This window comes from Pelodiscus sinensis, chromosome 3 (assembly GCF_049634645.1).
Source record: "Pelodiscus sinensis isolate JC-2024 chromosome 3, ASM4963464v1, whole genome shotgun sequence".
Classification (NCBI taxonomy): Eukaryota; Metazoa; Chordata; order Testudines; family Trionychidae; genus Pelodiscus; species Pelodiscus sinensis.
Genome location: NC_134713.1, coordinates 30,577,038 through 30,597,797, shown reverse-complemented (window position 1 = coordinate 30,597,797; position 20,760 = coordinate 30,577,038). Strand labels below are relative to the sequence as shown.

Genomic DNA, 20,760 nt, shown 5'->3' with positions numbered 1-20,760 from the left:
CTACATTACCACCCTAGTTTGAACTAGGGTGGTAGTGTAGACATACCCTTACTGTGGTTAAAGCTCATTAGTAGGGGTTAGGCAAACTGGGTTCAGTTCCTGCTTCTGCCACAAAGGTTCTGTGTGACCTTCAGAAGTCAGGTAATGTCTCACTTCTACATCCAAAAAGTGGGAATAATCATATAACTTCTTGTATAGATTGTCTGCAGTCTGGGGCAGGGACTGTCAACTTCTCTATATATGTACAGCATCTAGCACCTCAATTGGGACAGCTAGATTCTGTTGCAATATATGTCTAGTGCACATTTGTTGCCTACTAGATTATTACTTTCTTTTCTTGTCTTGTTTGTTTCCTTGTTCTGCTTCTTGAATTCATTTTTATGGTTTCTGTTCCTCTGTCTTCTAGGATGGTGTCTTTAAGTTTCTCAGGGCCTGTTGCTACAGTAGCATCATTTGGACTGTTGTTATGTTGTGTTCAGACTGTTGCTCACTTAACTGGTTTATGGTTATGACATGTTTTGACTGACCACCCCACGTGTGGGCCCTGTTTCAATTGCCTTGTATTTTGGGATTGCTGTTCTGGGGTTTATCAGAAAGTAACAATGAGATAATTATAACTGGTCAAAAAGGGGATTTTGCTTTCACAGGAAATTATGACAGTTTGAAATTATTTTCTGCTGTGAAATGGAAGAAAACACTCTAAAATACCTATTTTTTCCAGGAACAGAAAATTCTGAAAAGTGATACAAGTGGGAAATATCAAGATAGATCATTTCTACATTTTTTGTCGAAACAATCAATTGGCAGTTGCCATCAATGTGGCCATTATTTAAGTGTACTGTAGTGTCAAGGAAGTGGATTTCTTGAGAGGACTGGTCCAGTCTGATAGTGGGGTAGAAGTTGTCAAAATCCCTGTGGAATTCTTCAAGTGCCTCCTTCCTGTGAAAATATTTCAAATTTGGAGACAATTTATATCTTCAAGTCAGCAGCACAACTATGGGCACCCGCATGGCTCACATCTTTATTGTTTCCTCAGCTCTCACCACCTAACATCCTTATGCTACTTATGCTACATTGACAACTTCAGTATATGGACCCACAGGAAGGAGACCTGTCTAAAAATGATGATCGGTTCAGAGCTAGCAGTAAGGTGCTAGAGATAGCAATATTAGGTTGATGCGTATGCATCACTAGACAAGGTTTCTGCTACCCTAAGGATGTTCTCAAGACAAAAAAGTAAAAGCTTCAAAAATTAATTCATGAAACATTGTCTCTTTATATTATTTTTGTTCCAAGGTATAGGGGACAAATTACTTAGTCTACCTAATTAATGAGACTTTCACTACTCTTACTGCCCACAATCCTTATAGTTACCATAACTGGTCAGTAATTATATGCATAAACATGCAAATGAATTATATCTCCTTTTGTGGAGTAAACTTTTTCAGTAATTCTAGGATGCTCCTAGATATAAACTGCAGGGCACTCTTGGAGAAATGACTGCAAAAGAAGTAGCTCTAGAAACAAGTGATCTCGCTATAAAAAAAAGTGAAAAGCTAAATAGTGTGATGTGACCTATGCACAGATTGTTTATTGTGCCAGAAAGAGGTAGTAGATTCCTGGAGAGACTATTACCCAAACTGATTCCGAGTTTCCAATAGCAATTATTATACTCTTGATTTTCTTTTTGCCTGCTTTCCCATCCAAAGCTGCTTCTTACTTTTGTCCTGGATCTTCACACTTTATCAGCACTGATGGAGCACTAATGTCTAACTCTTGGTCCTAGAGAAATCAACATGAGGTTTGCCACAGAAAAATGACAGGCATATCTATCGAAAGAGAAACAAAACTATTTGTTGGCGGTAATTCTTGCAAACCTCCAAAACTATAATGTAGCCTGTAGACAATTCCCTTCAGGGATTTGTAGAAAATAATACTGGGATTTTTATATTATATTAGTGATTTTGCATTTGGCATCCCAGATAACATGCATTTTAATATAAATTATTTTTATGAGGCATCAGTCCTTTCGTTGAGGGCAACTGGCATGGTTATAGGGTAATCTATGGTATGTCTACACTACAGTTAAAAACCTGCAGCTAGCCCATGACAGCTGACTTTGGTTAAAGGTCTGTTTAACTGCAGTGTTTACATTCAGGCTTAGACTGGAGCCTGGGGTCTAGGACATAGCGTTGTGGGAAGATCCTACCCAGCATTTGGACTGAAGCCCTAGCCCTATACTGCAATTAAACAGCCACTTCACCTAAGCCCATTAGCCCAAGGCCAGCCCTGGGTGTCTAATTGCAGTGTACCGGTAGTCAGCATTTTCCAGGGATGCTGGCAAATGGCTACCTCATATTATGCCTGCGTTGCTTCTTATTATTACTGTATACCTCTGACAAATTATATGCAAATTAGTTTTCTTGCAAAAACAGAGTAATTGGGTTGATTTACTGCTGTGACTGCTCACAGGTTAGCATATTCCTATAATACCTCCAATAATTGTTTGACTAGATGCTGCAGCTGAGAAACCAAGTACAGAGGTAATTTTAACCACTGGGGGCAAAGCTTGGCTCCTTTTAAATTGTGAACAGACTCCTGAAAATTTGTGAGAAGCAAAGAACATGTAAAGTGTATGGACACTGGCTATTCTTCCCAAACCATAAAATCCTTGCTGCAGCTGCAGTAAGTAAACAATTTGTCCAATCACCAGCTCAAGCAGGAGGTCACAACTGATTGAAGCTGTGCCTATTATTATGTACTTAAGAGGGTTCTGCAACAACAAAGCATAGTACATGAGAACACTGGGAAGCAAGAGATGGAAAGGCAGCTGCTTCACCTCCACCCATTGGAATCTCATTGCCAGCTTGGTTACCATTCTCTTCCCTTTTGAAACGGTTACTTAGGAACTCAGCTGTAATGAACAAGTGGTGCCATTTAGCAGGTATCAGCACCTTGAGCTTTCAATATGCAATGTTCATTTTTGATTGAGAGAAATTGTTGCAGAAAAACTGGCAGTAACTTAAAGGTATAAGTGTTCTACAGCCTATAGAATCGTGCTTGAAAAGTGTGTGGGTTGGCACTGTGGACCAAAGCATGTCATGAAGACAGACTAGAAAACACAACTTGACTCTGTGCTGACAAGCTGTAAACTGCGAGAAAGTTGTTTTCATAAACAAAGAACTGCAGATGACATCAATATCTTTTTTCCCTGATCCTCCTTTTTTTACAGCCTTTCACTATCCAAATAAATCTCTTGAAACAGAAAGTGCTTATATTTCTAAAATGTACCAGACATTAATGACAAAAGTAACAGCTAAGTTGGCTTGCAATTCGCCAGTAACAGCATAGCTAATTCCTCCCTGCCTCTTTTTTTAAAAAATGTGATTTTTCAGGGAGCAAAAAAGTGTTAAAACAGAGGAGATCAGATTAAGAATGCAGATTGGCAAAATTGAGAATATATCTTGTATGCATAAATAAGCGAATAGGAAGCATCATTGTTATATAAAGCCAAATCAAACATTTTACAAAATAATCATAAAAGCAAAGCGGTAAAATGGTGAGGCCTGTCACCAATATAGGGCTTGTTAACAAGAGAAAGTTTTATACTGCTAGAAGGAAAGGTGTGAATTTAAACTGCTATAGTCAGACCTATATATCTCTACTTGTGGCCTCTCTAATTCTATAATATAAACGTGTGTTTTTTCTGATTTAGTGTACATCACTTTGGAAAGGGTTTAAGCTAAACTGAAAAAAGCCACTGTTAATCCAGAACAAGAGTGACCGCATGGATATTATACCAGTATAACTATATTGCTTTAACTATGCCAGTATAAGGGCATGTCTACACTAGGAAATTATTTTGAGGCAGGCTCTATTAATGTGGAGGCGCTAACTCAACTTAGACCCCAGTGCTTCCTGGGGCTCTAATTACCTTGATTTACTCTGGGGAGTGGTTATTTCAAAACAGTGACACCAGAGCATCCACTCCACTGCTATTTCAAAATAACTATTTTGAAATTAACATTATTCCTCATGGAAAGCAGGAGTTATTATTTCGAAATAACCAGCCCATTATTTCGAAATAACCATCTTGGTAGTGTGGACACTCCACTTGCTATTTTGAGATAAGGAGAGTTATTTCAAAATAACTCCCTGTTGTAGACCAGGGCTAGGTGGTGAAACTTTCCCATGCAGAGAAACCCATATCTTGCAATGCAGCACTTTTAAAAAGTTTTAAGTCCATTGGAGATGATAGCAATTCAAAAATATTAAATTTGAAAAATATATTTTTACCAAAGCCACCCTCCAATCTTCATCTTTTTATTTCCATAATGACCTTAAAATAAAGCATAACAATGCAGATATTTTACTTTTAGAGTAATCTCTTTGAGTTCAACATGATTCAGTGAAAAGAATTCTAGTTTGTGGTAACTTGTAAAAGGAGCTGTTTTTCTGTGAATGGCGAATGTTGCCTCACAGTTGATTGTTATTCTCAGGGTGTCATTACAGAGGCAATGTGGAGGTTATCTGCATAATCATAGCTTTGCATAGTTGCAGATATTTAGATCCTCCAACAGTTTGAAGTTTTGAAGCATGATTCTCTTACTACTTCCTGCCTCCTGCAGTCACTTAAACATCCTCAGAACTCCAGAACATCAGTGGTAGCCTTTGGCCAAAGCTGCTACTGCATCCCTGTAGAGCTGCAAATTTCTGCAAGTCTTCTCACTTTGAGTTGGTGTGGAGGAGGAAAAGCACAAAGGAGCTTTGGAGCTCTATAATCTAAAGAATCATACAAGGTTAGTGGGGCTTAAGAAAAGCCATGGAGATCAAGCAGCCGGGTTATGCAATTTAGAGAACTTTTAGGTCTCTTATCATAAGTGCCATATACTTTCCTAGTAGACCTATGTTCCACCCTCAGAGTTTATAAAGGCTTCTAAGCCAAGACTTGCATCTGATGCCTAAGACTATGGGGCAGATTCTCAGCTGATGTAAATTGGCATATCCTTGTTCAAGTCAGTGACTTTAGCTGTGTATGTTCACAAGGGAGCAAAACTTAGAATGTTCCTTAATGTTTCTTCAGTGTTTCAAAGGAGCCTTGGTTTGTCAAGGTCTGAGGCTAATGAGCTCTTCCCCACTGCAGCTTCTGATTCTGTGATGGGGGAGCCTGCTTTTGTGGATACTTGGGGCACGACTATACTTATGAGAAGATCAATGCTCTGGAGGTTGATCTTCTAGCGTTCCATTTAGCGGGTCTAGTATAGGCCCGTAAATCAAATGCTGACGGTAGCCCCCACCAGCATCCAGTACTTCTCCTTCTGAAAGGAGTAAGAGAACATTTGCTCCTGTGGGCCTCCCACTGTGTAGATGCCACCACGGCTCGGCTTAAGTTAAACCAACTCCAGATATGCAAAAGTTTCATACCTTAAGCTAATCTTCCTGGTCTAGTATAGACCAGGCCTTAGTGGGTTGGAGATGGGGAAGATCCCTGGACTGCAAAGCTTTTAAATTCCATGATCTCAAAGCTTCTGCTCTGAGAGAGCCCAGGAATCATGCAGGGCAGCTTGCATGTTGCAGAGCAATTCTCTTCTGTCCTATTGCTACATTGTTTTTGCCCCTTGAGCTACTCTAGACCCCAGGTTTGCTACCGCAAGTATCCAGCCAGCCATAGCCTTCCATCCTATGGAGCACTAAAATAAGGGAACCCCAGATCTGAAGACATTCCTATGTAAAAGAAAGGTGTATCTATACATTTATTGGGGATCTACGGCTGATCGAGATGGGTTGTGCAAATTCCACAATATGGAAATTATTCCTTACCTGCATCCTTTGCTAACTTTGCAAGAAAGGCAAAAATATACTGTGTGCACAGCATATGATTTTTCCAATGGCCACAACTCAGTTAAATCAAAATGAATTTTCACCAGAGCACTTGAAATTTCTTCCCAATGAGGGTTCTTTTCTTCCCAAATGCCAATTTTTTGTTTCAACAGATCTTCCTGTCAAAGAAAGATTGCAAGCATGGACACAGTATGTATTTATAAACTTTCCTAAAGTATTCACCTTCAAACCTAGAGAAACCTTGGAAAAATCTCATCCTAAAAATAAAAGTTTGGAAAACATATCAGTGACTGAAACAGCCTTAACCACAGCACTCATTCCAGTTCTGACTGTAATTCTTATTTATATATTATAGTTGCAAGCATCAAAGCTTTTTATAGTCCTGGAGACTCCAGGTACTATGAAATTTCAGCCAAGTCTGTGGTAGAACATGGCACCTGTTATAACACTATGTTATATTAAATGTTCCATCCATGGATATTTTATAGATATAGTATTATTTGATTATATTTTATGCACATTTTCTATAGGTTATATAATGTAATTAGAACTGAAAGCCCCAATTACAAGGAATTGAAAGGGTTGCTTACTAATTGACAATAGGCCTCAGCTAAGCAGCAACAAAAGAAGTGCTTAGTTTGGCAACCTTTGTTTAAAGAGTTCTTTGAAAAAAGCCTTTAAGAATGCTATGAATAGAGTTTGAACAAACCTTTAATCCTCTTCAGGTCACACATGTGGTAAAGTGAATAATAGCATGGGGTCTTTTTCACCTTTTAGTTCTGCCAGCCAGTAACATAACTTGAAATGAGATAAGTACAAAGGTAGGGATTTTTTTTTACCTAAACTTCTGAGGTTCTAGCTTGTTCACTCTGATGTAATAAACCCATGGATGCATTTCACGCAGGAGAGATGAAGAAAATATTTAATATTTATAATTCCACCCATAATGTGTTGAGACTCTAAAAGTTTTTTTTCCTCCTCCTTCACTTCAAATGAATGTAGAACCTTTGTGCCCTCCTCCACCTCCCAGTGCAGTTCCATTGTGGGTATATCAGTGTGAAAATCTTTCCATCCTGCTACAGTCCCTTTTTCCTATTCAACACTACACTGCACACGATAATTAAACCTTGGGAGCTTGGAGATTTTTGGACTAAATCTTAAATAAATGTAGTAGGAAAGCCTCTTCCCCCTCTATCTCCCACCACTTGCTGTGGGGATTTTCTTTAGTTACACATGGCTTCACAGGTAAACAAGCTTGGAAAAAAAAATTACAGGAGGGAATTGAATTAGCACCTTAGTGTTGCTTGTAATGAACCAGTTTGCTTAATTAGATGATCATAAAAGTATAACATTCTAAAACACGATAGGCCCAATTCTGTAGTCCTTATTCAAGTAAAATATTCAGAGATTTAAATTGGAGATTGAAATTCTGTCGGAGTAAGGACTAGCCCATTAAAAGCAAAATGATAGGGTGAAAAACTGAGTGTTTAGCTCATGCTAAGATTTATTCTTTATAAAATATACAAAACCAAGTATAAATTTTCTTCTAAATACACCGTATAATAACTTTGTGAGTGATTTAGGCCTTGTTTCTGTAGATCATCTTTATTCATCTAAGTACTGAAGAAGTTCTTAACTTTAAACACATCTTCACATCCCAGTGACTATTAAGTAAAGCAAATTCTTAAGTCCTTTGCTGAATCAGAGTCAAAGGATTCAAAACTACCAGTTATAGGGCAAAACTAGTGGTGGCTTTGCAAAGCCTCATCAAGTGTATTTTGCTTTTATAGCAATCAAGCCACAACGAAGAACTTCATTGATTTCATCTCAGTGTATCCAAATCACTGGAGCTTCGGTAGGTTCGGTAAGATGAGCCAGTTTGGGCCTGATATTTAGTTCATTCACAGTGACAAAGTGACTTGCATTAGGAAACTATGCAGTAAGGGAGCACTAATAATTTACTCAGTGGGGGCTCAGCTAATGGGCAGAGGAGTAGAATTGTGCACTGCTGAGTCCAGGGAAGGGTTTCTTTGAGGGTAGTCACAGGAAGTTGCTTGATAATTGTGGTCTCTTACAGCAGTTTCACAAGGCAAACAAGAACTGGGTGGTTTGCAAAACCTCATTCATCAAGGTTTGGTTTTGTAAATGAAGAGTGGTTTAGATCCAAAGGTCATTTATCAAAATGCGCAATGTCTGAGCTGGATAATGGGAAGGATTGTTTATGGTTCTGCCTCTGGCCCATCTCTTTTCACAGAAACATCAGAAACAATGAGTAGTCCTGTGGCACCTTAGAGACCAACAAAAATATATAGTATCATGAGCTTTTGTGGGTAAATCCCACTTCATCAGATGAGTTGAAGCGGAAATAACAGAAGCCAAGATATATGTAATAGCAAGAGCAGTTACCTGTCAATTGTAGGACCTGTGTTAATGAAGCTAATTAAATGGGTTGGGTGTGTCTCATTCATAGCTTTTGATGTGAAAATGTGAATGTCAAAGGCAGGGGAAATTAGCTTTATGGTGTGTTAACCAATTAATATTTTTATTCAAGCCCAATTTGTAAATTTGTAGTAAAATTCCTTTGTAGAAGAATGGCTACTTTTAAATCCATGATTGAGTGTCCACGTAGATTAAAATGTTGCCCTATAGGTTTATGTGTGTTGCCATTCTTGATGTCTGATTTGTGTCCATTATGCTTTGCAAATATCAGAGTACACATCCTTTTAAACACCAGAGTTACTCTTTGAATTTAAGGTGAATAATTGAATCTACAGTTTCTAAATATGATTCTGCTTCATGACATATACACTTGAGTCAATTGGAGTGTTTTCCATTGACCTCAATGACAGCAGCAGGCCCGTCAGCACCTGCTTTAGAGTTTAAGCTAATCTCTAACTATTAAGAGTTAGGATATATTACATGAGCCTGCTGAGAAGTTTCTTGTTTCTTCCTCTGAAATTTCTGGTGCTGGCCATAGGCAGAGACAGGATATTGGATTACTTTGATCTTTGGTCTGATCGAGTCTGGCAATATTTCTGCAGATAATAAGAGTAACATACTGCCCATAGAAAAAAAAGTCAAATATGTTCAAGGAAATTATATGTAAAAGGGGCCACATTTTTTAAAATCCAAGTGGTAGCGTAAGTGTGGAAGTCTTCTTAAACTGAACAATATAGTAGATCTTTAAGAAGTATGACTACCATTTTCACACAGCAAGCTGGGCACTTTGAGTAAAAATGTAAAGGATTATCATTTATTTTTTGTCATGAAAAGTTGTTAGATATTTTGGAAAATAAAGAATGCACAAATGTTAATTATGTCAGTGCAGTGAAAAAAAATTAAATGACCAGCCCCAAGAAAAATGCAAGGACTGTTAATGATGATTTATTGGGCTAATAAACCCCCCCTTTTTCCAGAGAAAATTGACACTCATTTTCAGTCCATGGGCAGCAGAGCAATGATTAGTGAAATTGCACTTACCTGCTTTCCCATGGCCTGATGAACACTGATGCTTGAAAAGTCGCCTCTATTTCAGCTAATTTGAAAGAAAACATTGTGCATATAGTTCACTGTGGATACAGTGAATTTGGTTTTTATAAAAATTATATCTCCATTGTCTAATACTGAAGCAATCATAATGCTGAATAATAATAGCTATATTTCAATGTGTTTCTTTACATTCTGTGTTTCTCTATTTTCTATCTCTCTGGTTTCCAACACTCAAGTATCCTAATGGCCTAGAAAGAGTCATGAATTTGTATTTTCAAAATCACTATTAAATAAGGAAGTCTTATCATCCCCTTATCACAGAATGAAAACTAAATGCAGAGACTGTAACTTGCCCAAAGTCATTCCAGAAGTCTGAAGCACAAAGAATTGAATCAGGTTACTCTCACTCCAGTGCCCTAACTACAAAACTACCCTTTCTTTCCTACCAGGAAACAAGACAAGTCTTTGATGCATTGATGAGAGAGCAGCTCATTACTAGCAATCTAAGTACGGTCATCTCAGTCTGGAGGCGTGGACGGGAGAGATGGTGGTTCTCCTCATCAAGTTTTGTCCATATGAGTTGTCAAAGTGATATGCAACTCACAGCAAATTGTTCCAAGGTTTAAAATATGCTTGTGCATATGAGCTAAGCTCCACTGAGCAGCTGGATCTTGGTTTCACCTTGGGGCTCGAATTTTCCCATAGTCTCTGTTAGATTTTGAGAGGGAGAATGGCAGTGGTGGTATCTCCTAAATATCACCAGTGATTGGCATTAACATACGATGTCACTCACAGCAGTGTGAAGGGTTATGGCTCTCTTTCTTACATGAGGGATGAAATAGATAACAATGCTGGCATTTAAATCAACATGGCCAGACATCAGAGTTCACACCTCACTGATGTGAATGAAGCAGTTCACCTCTCTGAGCTATTATTCCAGGCTCTCTGACATTTCCAAACAGACATTTCTTCAACATTTTATACTTGGTTCACAGTTGAGATTTCCTATGCAACTCTTAATATTGCTCTAAACAATGAAAAGTTAGGATTCTACAGAGAGATGACAGCATGCTGTATCATCAAGTTCTCAGCCCTACCTATGTCCTTTCTGATATCCCAGTTTGTTTTCTATTTCGAACTAGGGTGGCAGTGTTGACATACCCTTAGCCTCTTCCTTTCTGGTAAATTACAGGAGACACATCATGGAGTAAGAAACTTGTTAGGTAGTCTCAAGGAAGAGAATGAGACCATAGCCAACAGAATTATTCTTAAACTCTTGATCTTATTTAATTAATAAAATCAAAAGTACAATGTCATGCCAAATATTTATAAAAACCCTCATCCTCTAAGAGACTTAGCAAGGTAGGTTCTAATAGTCATTCCAACTTTTTCATGATGCGTGCAGATAATTACATGCATAATTACCCTTGCTCTGCACTCATATTTATTAACTGTACAGGCAAAGGACCAATGATGCACACATCTGTAAAGCAGGCACTTACAAGGGTTATGAGTTATTGCTCTGACTGGAGGTATTTGTTTATGCAGATCAATAATGAAACCATTCACAAATTCAGATTTACATTAAGACATGTATTCGTGTATTGGTTTAAATAATTTATTTTTATTGTTTTGAGGGTCAGTACTTTATTTAGAATACTACATTCATTTCTGAGTGCTTTATGGCTTTGCATTGAGCCTATAGCTTTGAAAGCAGGCAAGCAGTTGCTTAGCTAGACTTTTCTGTTAAGGAAACAAACTTTTTATCTTCAGGAAGACAGCTAATTTAGCTCTCATCACCTTTGCTTCCACCCCAAAGTACCTCTTATCTTGGGTAATCAGGATGCAGGAATTCACAATCTATCCCTCTTTATAGCTCTCTTTCAGCGGTGTTACTGTTTGAACTTCATACTGATGAATAAAAGAGCCACCACACCAGCTCAGGAAGCAGTTTTAAGTATGAAGTAAATATTCAAGTTACCTAACAGCCCATATATGAACTCAATTACATCCTTCATCTCTGAAGATATGAATAAAAAACCCTCTTACCTTTGATCTATCATTAAGCAATCAGCCTAATATAGGATTTTATTAGTAGCTATGATTAGTGGCTAAGACAACAATGAATATAGAGTTTGGGAAGCTTTAAAATCTTGTGCCAGGTCAAGATATATTTCTTACACATTTTATTTGAATTACATAGCAGAAGTTCAGATTTTTTTAAAATTCTGCCAAGGACTTTGGGGATACACAGAAGACATTTTTTAAATATGATATGGAAAGGTATTTGAGAAAATTACGCACCTTGATTTTTCAGGTAGAAACTTAGGCCTGTTTATTTTAATCCAGGTTTTAAAATTAAATTGCAGCAAAAGTTGCAGTATTTGTGTTACCAGAATCGTAAAGCAGATGTTTACATTTAAAAAGAAATACAAGTAGGCATCAAGAAGTTCTCTTCACTACAAACACTCTTCATATGTACCCATATAGAATGTAATGTCTGTATAACAACTTCTCAAATGTCCGAATTTTCTCCTATTCACATACTATAGAACAGATGTTATCCTGCTTTTTATTACTTTAATTTATGAGCCGTACATATGCTGCATTATGAAACTAAAAGGATAAGAATGTTTACTTCTACTTGGACTCTATTTTTGTATCTTTTAAAATATTTTCCTACTCTCATACTCTCAATTGATCGTTTGGGTTATTTTACCCACAGTGAGAGTTCATATTTTGTATTTGGAGGTTGAAATGTAGCTGATCAGAAACAGTTCTCATATACAAAGAATTGAGTTAGAGCAAGAATAGTGCAACCTCACAAATATTCAAGATCCATAAAAAGGCCATGCTAGGAAAGAACTTGTTTTTAAATGGTCTAGCTAACAAAATGCAATTATGGCTAACAAGGCAACAAAATATCCCCTCCTGGGATTCATAAACAGACCCATGGGAACTCTGAATTAAGGAGAAGAGACCAGTGTAACTCTAATTATGTCTTAACTTGACCATTTAAACAGCTAACCTTCTCCAAAATAAATTAGTTCAGGGGCCAACTCCTTTTTTATGTCTGAAAACCCCCACTGAAGTCAATGGGAGTTTTCTATGTGTAAGGCAAGGAATTTGTCTTAGTGTTTTTATAGTGCATTGAAGATATAAATTATGAGCCAAATTCTGCCACACTTACTTATGTTGAGAAATACCTTACTCCTCACATAATTCCACTGAAATCAGAACACTAAAATAAGATGCTCAGCTTGAGTGTAGGTTACAGAATGTAACCCTATATAATTATAACCATAATTAATTATTACTAAATTGGATATTATAGTAATCATTTCTCCACATGCCTGAACTACAGTTTTTATAAGTTGCACGTGTGAAATATTCTTGGGTACACACATAGTCTGGTATCCATTTCTTCATGTAGTTTTAAGATTATTTCATTTTAAAAGATTACCCCACTTATTCTAATTTAAATAAGTAACTGCTTTAGTTAGAACTGCAGTAATTCCACCACCACCTCAGATACTAAGCTAAATTCACCATAATATCTATGTGAGATACTACCAACATGGACCTTAGTGAAGGTCTTCAGCAGTGAAAAGTTCACCAAGGGAAGAAGATGGTATGACAGCACCCACACATGTGCTCTCCTAGCCCTGGTTTACAGTAGGGCTTAATTTTGAAATAACTCCCCTTAGGTCTAATAAGCGGAGCTTCCACCCTACCAAGCCCATTATTTTCAAATAACGGGATACATTTCAAAATCTATACTCCTGCTTTCCTCAAGGAATAACACTAATTTTGAAATAGTTATTTCAAAATAGCGGTAGTATGGACTCCAGTGCCACTATTTCAAAATAACAACTCCCAAGAGTAACTCAAACTAATTAATTCCCAGTACTTCCTGGGGCTCTAATTCAAGGTAGTGCATCCACATTAATGGAGCTTGCCTCAGACTAATTTTGAGACTTCCCCATAGTAAGGACATGTTATTTCAATTTTGTTATTTCTGGAGTTATTAAATCCATTTTAGTTATTTTGAAATAGTTTCCTAGTATAGACATGCCATAAGACTCTGAAATGACAGAAGGAGCAAACCAGACCCAAAACTAGGGAGTGCTGACTGAGACGGTGTCATGAGGATACTTGAGGGATGTGCTAGTTCAATAGATCTCCTGTGCAGCCCCCATTAGCAGGGGAGGAGTGATGGACTACTAGACAAGGTGCTAGACTGACACTCAAGAAAGCAATGACTAATTCTCAGCTTCATCTCAGGCTTCCTGTTTGACTTTAAGCAATTCACTTAATCTACTGTTTGCATCAGTTCCTCAGCTATAAAGTGGGGATAATGCTTCCCTCTCACAGGAATGTTTTGAAGCTATAAATCCACAAATGCTTGTGAGGTGCTCAGATACTCCAGGAATAACAGCCACTGGACTACCTAGGTAGAGATTATGGAGTCCTGGTGGGAAGCAAAGTCGGCTTCCACTGACAGGAAGCATGAAGGAGGATAACATGCCTTCCTCAGGATTTATCCCCTTGACCATGTCTATACTACAAATAACATCGAAGCATCCACCAGAGTTCAAATTATCAGGTTTAGTGAAGACACACTAATTAGAAATGAGAAGGGCACTCAATGCAGTGGTCCTGCTTCCACAGTACAGCCCTATCTCCAGCAGTTCAGTCACACCTTTCACATCAGCCCCAAATATGCACCTCACATTTCAGCTTGACCTGACTCTTATAAGAAGATACAGGAAGCCTCCAGTGGATCAGTCAATACCAATTACTGCTCTAAAGAGCATTCATCAAGCAGCTCATTGCAAAAACTGGAATTAGAAATCTTTCAGTTTGCTGGAGAGTTACCAAAGATAGATTCATTGACTTACAGTCAAAAAAGGTATTTGACTGAACTATTGCACATGCACACGGGCACGCAGGTGCGCACACATACAGGCACACTATAGTAACATATGTAAAACTTAGACACTAATCTCACCTCATGCACAAATGCCATAAGAAGCCATCAATGGAAAACAATGGAGAGTTCTGCTTGAGAACTGATGATGGGCTCATTAAGCTATGTACTGTATGGCAATATCAATCATATGAAGTATTATGCAAAGGGTTAAGCCAATCCCTGCATTTATTTACATCTGTATAACCATACTCACATCTTCATTTGGGTTACATGAGTATGGCTCAAGAATCAATTTGGCTTTATGTATGTGTAATCCTCAATGAAATTTGTCTCTCTGTGGAATTCTAAGGCACCTTCTCACTGCTGTGGTATCTAAGTGCTACATATTTAAATTATTTAGCACTGAGGTGTCTGACTGCAAGCACAGTCTCATAACCCTCCCATTCCATGATTCCTAGATTTATTTCCTTTGTCTTTTCTCTTCCTTTTCCTTTTCTGACCCTTTGTCCTCTTCTTTCTCACAAATACATTAGATAGTGGTTTTTCAAAAAGCTTGTAAAGGAAAGGTAGGTCTCATATCCAGTCTGAATAGGATCCATCAGACATTTAGTTGACTTAACTTGTAGCTACAGCCACAGTATCTATTTATCTAGTTCCATTCAAAACTGACTTGTGAGGTTTGAGGGGAGGAGTTGGGCTGAGAGGAGAGCCAAACAATCAGCACTAGTGCAGACAATATATTCCCAAAAGCAGGCTTCATTTTTATTGCTCTAGGTGCTGCATAAGGTAAATGAATCCATTTTAATTTAAAGTTATCCTAACTAGGGGAGTACTTGCTGGGACTCATACACAAGAAGGCTTTGCAGATAGATATAATTTTGAAAAAAAAATTAAAATAATATACTGCAAGTGGCTGGATTGATTTTGGAGATTAATCACCGGGCATTTGATTTTCTAGTTCACAAAATAAGCCCCAAACCAAGGTTTACTTCTAGAATGAGATTTAGCATTTTATTTTGTTCCCTACCACTTTATTTTTAAGCTAAACAGATGTTTGTTTCTTATGCCCACACAGGATACGAGCAGCTCACTATGCGTAATCTATGTGTGTAAATGCAACTCCACTGAATTCCTATAATCTCACAACATACATAGAGGATATGAATAACTCCCATTGCAATTACACACATACACAGGAAGCAGAAATTATTCCCATGAAAGCCCGTGGAAGTTATGCTGCATTCTGTGGGTGAGTTGGCTGGGGGTGGATGGAAAGAAGCATGTAGTCTTAGAGACTTGAGCTCCGAAGAGTACACAGTTTAAATAAGAAGAATGAGAGAGGGGGGCAGGGAGAGGAGAGAGCGAGATTTTAAAGTATATAATGACCCATTAAAAAAACAAATCTGCTCCTTAACCCCATATAAGTTCAGCCTGCCTGGAAGCAGTGCTCATGTACTCTATGGACATTTACATTGTTTTGTCAGGACTGCTATGTATTCTGAGAGGCTGGAGTGTGTGTATGGGTGGGGTGAGGGGCGTCAGAATAATCCAAACCACATTGGCATTTGGGACATATTTTACATCTGAGATCCCAAGCATCTTATTAAAAATATACTTTCCCAAACATTACATTCTTTTTAAAATATTCATTTCTCTTGTGCATATTTTTCCTTTTCTTGTTCTTTATTTTTTCTTTAATGTGAAAAGCAGCAAGTTGGTATACAATACATTGGCTGAGGTGTAGGGCAGGGACTGTAAGATACTGCTGAATGCACGCTACATTAAGTGGTCATTCAATTTCCCCCGTGTGCCACTATTTCATTGCTGCTCTGAGAATATAGCAAAATGGAGACTTAATAGAGAGACAGAGATTCTATGGACTGCACGTACTAGCGTGGGCTCACATGGACTGATCTTTCATGGGTAATAAATTATCCTCGATCTATGAGCATATTTGACTTTTTCTCCCATTGGCAAGCTTACTTCAAATCCACATGCAGGTCACAGTATGACTATAGAGCCTTCACAATATAGGTACAGGCAGTCCCCGGGTTACGTACAAGATAGGGACTGTAGGTTTGTTCTTAAGTTGAATTTGCATGTAAGTCGGAACTGGTACATATTGTAGGGGAAACTCTAGCCAAACATTTCTCCAGAGCTCAGTTTTATTCTCCCACACCTCACTTCCCTCAGTCCTTTATTCTCAAGCTGAGGTGTCTGCTGAGAAAAGCCGGTCCGCGTCTCTCTAGTCTACTGGGGGGGGGAGGGGTGCTAGCTTCGTGTCTCCCTGGTCTGCTGGGGGGAAGCAGCTAGTGTGGGGTTGCCTCACCCCGTTTGTAAGTAGGGATCTGATGTAAGTCAGATCCATGTAACCCGGGGACTGCCTGTACTTTCTATATGGTGAATTAGCACTGCTTACCTTCCCAGTTCTCAAAGAACAGCATACATGCCAATATTTCTCCAGGAAACAAATATTCTTTCCTGCACATATGTAAGGACAGAAGCCTTGATTGCAGTGATGGGCTACAAAGGTGTGAAACTATTCCATTTTTATGGGACTAAAGCATGCTGCTAAAACAGAAAAATCCAGATTCTAAGCTGGCTCCATTGAAGTCAGTGATACTGCATCCATTTGCACTGGTTGTGGATCTGTCCTATATCATACTATACATAAAAGGTCTGATTCTGCCATCTTTATGCATGTTACCTATTAAGTAAAACCGCAATTAGTCCCATTGTTTGTAGGAAGTTAAAATAGCTCTAAAAGAAAGATAAAAGGATTCACTTTGGTTTTATTCAGATTCAAATTAGTTGAGCATAAGTACTGTATAGACACGATTTGGCTGCACATGCAAATGGCAGGAAGTGCTTTCTGTGCACTCTATGCTGCTATGAGCTTTAATACCTGACTTCTCATTCACACTGTTTTGAAAAGTAGCATGCACACAGTAACAAAGCAAGCAAAAACTCTGTGGTGAATCACCAGTAGGCAACGATTACCTTATAGCCGAGTATTTTTCACAATATCTGTAGCTTAGGTAAGAAAATTATTTTAAACATATGCAGATAATATTATTATAGACTCACTATTGCCACTTGTACTTGTGTCAAGTAGTACTTTAGTCCCTTTGGTTCCATTCCACTTACCAAAAGAATGGATAAAAGAGATGCTTAAAAAACTAAATAAAAGGGAATGTAGCATAGAGTAAATTATCACAGAGCAACAAAGTCAGAGGGTTCTCCCCATAATAATGCCTCATTTCGATCACACAAACAGTTTAAAATGTACTTAGGTATATAAGGTGTATTTTTAATGCTGTAAAATCCTAGAGCTACCTGCATATATATCATGAGGTATTCTGGCATGTCATCACTATACCTGCTTCTGGCTGACCTTGCTTAGTTTACCTTGTTATAAAACTACAGGGTCTCATCTCCACCAATTTTTTTTAATTGTATCCTTTGGTATATATGGTTGTGACTACTTTCTTCCACTATTTGATCTGAGGAAGTGGGTCTGGCCCACGAAAGCTCATCATCTAATAAACCATCTTGTTAGTCTTTAAAGTGCTACATTGTCCTGCATTTTGCTTCAACTACCCCAGACTAACACGGCTACATTTCTATCACTCATCTCCACCAGGATTTTACCATGGATAGGAAACACACTTTGGCTGTGTCCAGACTCCATGCCTCCGTCGACGGAGGCATGTAGATTAGCCAGATCAGAAGAGGGAAATGAAGCCGCGATTAAAATAATCGCGGCTTCATTTAAATTTAAATGGCTGCCCCGATCTGCCGATCAGCTGTTTGTCGGCAGATCGGGAGAGTCTGGACGTGATGCCCCGACAAAGAAGCCTTTCTTCATCGACACAGGTAAACCTGGTTTCACGAGGCTTACCTGTGTCGATGAAGAAAGGCTTCTTTGTCGGGGCATCGCGTCCAGACTCTCCCGATCTGCCGACAAACAGCTGATCGGCAGATCGGGGCAGCCATTTAAATTTAAATGAAGCCGCGATTATTTTAATCGCGGCTTCATTTCCCTCTTCCGATCTGGCTAATCTACATGCCTCCGTCGACGGAGGCATGGAGTCTGGACACAGCCTTACTGTTCTGTGGTAAAAGCACATCTTTTTTGGCTGTGAGGAAAAAGCCTTAGATAAAAAAGGGCTGTTTTAAATCATGCATAAAATAATACCTTAAAGCATCTATCATATTCTCTGTCAGTTCTAAGCTCCGCCCTTTGCCCTCACTACACCTCCCTGCAGACATGAGAAAGTGTCATTGCTTTCTATTTAAATTAGGTTGCCAGCCAGCCATGCAGATCTGCTGTGTAGCAGACTGGGGCCAGGTCTACATTCAAAACTTTTGCTGGCATGGTAACATTGACTGGGGTTATGATTTTTGTGATATTTTTATATTGGTTAAAGTCTTAGTGTATATGCAAAAATGTGCTTTTGCTGGTATAGTTTATTTCATTAGAGGGAGCTGATATAAGCTTTACTGGCAAAAGCAATTTTTTGCTGCTATAAACTGTATCTACATTAAGGGGATGTCTACATTTGCCATTTAAAGTGGAAAAGGTCACTATTTGCACCAAAACTGTGGGAGTGTCTACACTTGCCAAGCATCAAAAGGAAAGCTGTGTATCTGCAAAAACAACAAGGAGTCCTGAAACATCTTAAAGAATGATTTGTTTGGGCATAAACCTTTATGGGCAAAGACGTAGTCTATCAGATTTCAGACCAGGGACACTTGTGACCTTGCTTAGTCAGCAGAGAATTGTTGTCCTCTCAGGCCAGGACCAGCTTAAGGTCAGCTTAAGGTACACAACTCCAGCTACATAAATAACGTAGCTAGAATTGACCTACGTTAAGCAGAGCTTGATGCCACCTCCACAGAAGCAGGCTGATGGGAGCAAATGTTTCCATTGGCTTCCCTTACTCCTTGCAAGTTGAGGAGTACTGGGAGTGTTCTCAGCATTCGATTTAGCGGGTTCTTACTAGCCCCGCTAAATCGAAAGCCAAAAGATCAACCTCCGGTGCGGTAAGTATGGCCTCAGAGATGACGAAAAAGTGGAGTGACTTTCATTTAAGCTGGCCAACATCCTTCCCAGATCCTATTTTCCTGTTTCCAATAAAGTTCCTTACTTGGCTATACTGTTTTCTTTTGGTGTGTTATTCCTTTGCCGGAATTTGTTTTATTTACTTTATCGTTCCCTGTGTATTGGGCTTTCCATTCCTTACTAGCCAGAAGTGTATCATAGATTTCTCTCTTGTATAGCTGGCACAGTGAAAAGTCACTTGGAGTGGAGGTGCCAATGAGGGGAAAAACAAAGTGACTGGACATGCACAAGGAGAGTGGAGAAGATGTTCCAAATATTAATAGGAAGAAGTACCGAATGGAAAAAGGAGGAAGCTTAAGCCACACCTTGGGGGAGTGGCTTCACATATTATAAAATTTAAAAAAATAATAATTGTAGATACATGTAGGCCACTTAATATTAATCTCAGAAGCTTGGTGGTTCAGGCAATGTGCTGGTAGATTCCTACCACATTTTCCAGGACTTTGGAACAATCAAAAGAAAGACATGTCCATAAGAATTCCTCTTAATTTTTACAAGAGTCAAAATCTGAGCTAAGTCAGTACTTAGGAATATAATTAAAGCTATACAGTTACTTTTCCAAGCCAAATGATGTGCTCAAAAAAGCCAATAATTGTATTTAGGTTATCATTTGAGAAGATCTAAATAAATACTATTGGCAGCTCCTAGAGGCTCCAATTGAGGATTGGAATCCTGTTGTGCTAGGCTCTACACAAACATGTAGAAAAGAGGCAGAAATGTCAGCACAACCTTTGTTAATGATAAAAAGCAATAAGTATCTATTATTAGGGGAGTACCAGGTAACATTAATATGGGGATGTATTCAATGGGCTAGCTGTTTGCACAGTATATGGTCACAATTGTGCCATTAGATCTGCACGATAAACTCAACAAAATGGTTGGATAAGAGAAACCTCCAAAATTTCAGATTATTATCTAATCCATTTGGACTGGAAACCAGGTTAGAAATCTTGTTATAAGTCTGGAAATTATTGACAGCCATCTGTTGCTATTATTGTGGCTAATATGGAATGAGCTATTATGTGTCTCATCTAGTTCCTAGAGGATAACCACCCATATCACAAAAATACAAAATCACAAATGTTACCCATGTGGGCAGAAGCCAATCACCAAAATGTCTTGTGGATTGAACTATCACTCTCATCATAGGCTGACTGCACCAATGCTAAGGGGAAAAATACATAACAATATTCTATCTTCGGGTTAACCATACTGACCTCCCTCATGGAGGTGTTGTGAAGTATCATTAATTGTAGTCTTCCCATAATTCTCATTGAGTAGAATTAAATGCTAAAGACCTCACTGAGTATAATTTGTTCTTTAAATGGACTGCTCTTCAACCTAAACATAATAGATACATTCAAGCTTGTGA

General features: G+C 38.4%; 1 long non-coding RNA gene across 1 annotated transcript; it reads left to right on the top strand.

Moving 5' to 3' along the window:
- Positions 1-2,821: 2,821 nt before the first annotated feature.
- LOC112544151 (uncharacterized) lies at positions 2,822-6,124 on the top strand. Its single transcript, XR_012902251.1, has 2 exons — positions 2,822-2,944; positions 5,994-6,124. It is a non-coding gene; the product is annotated as an uncharacterized LOC112544151 (long non-coding RNA).
- The last annotated feature ends 14,636 nt before the right edge of the window (positions 6,125-20,760 follow it).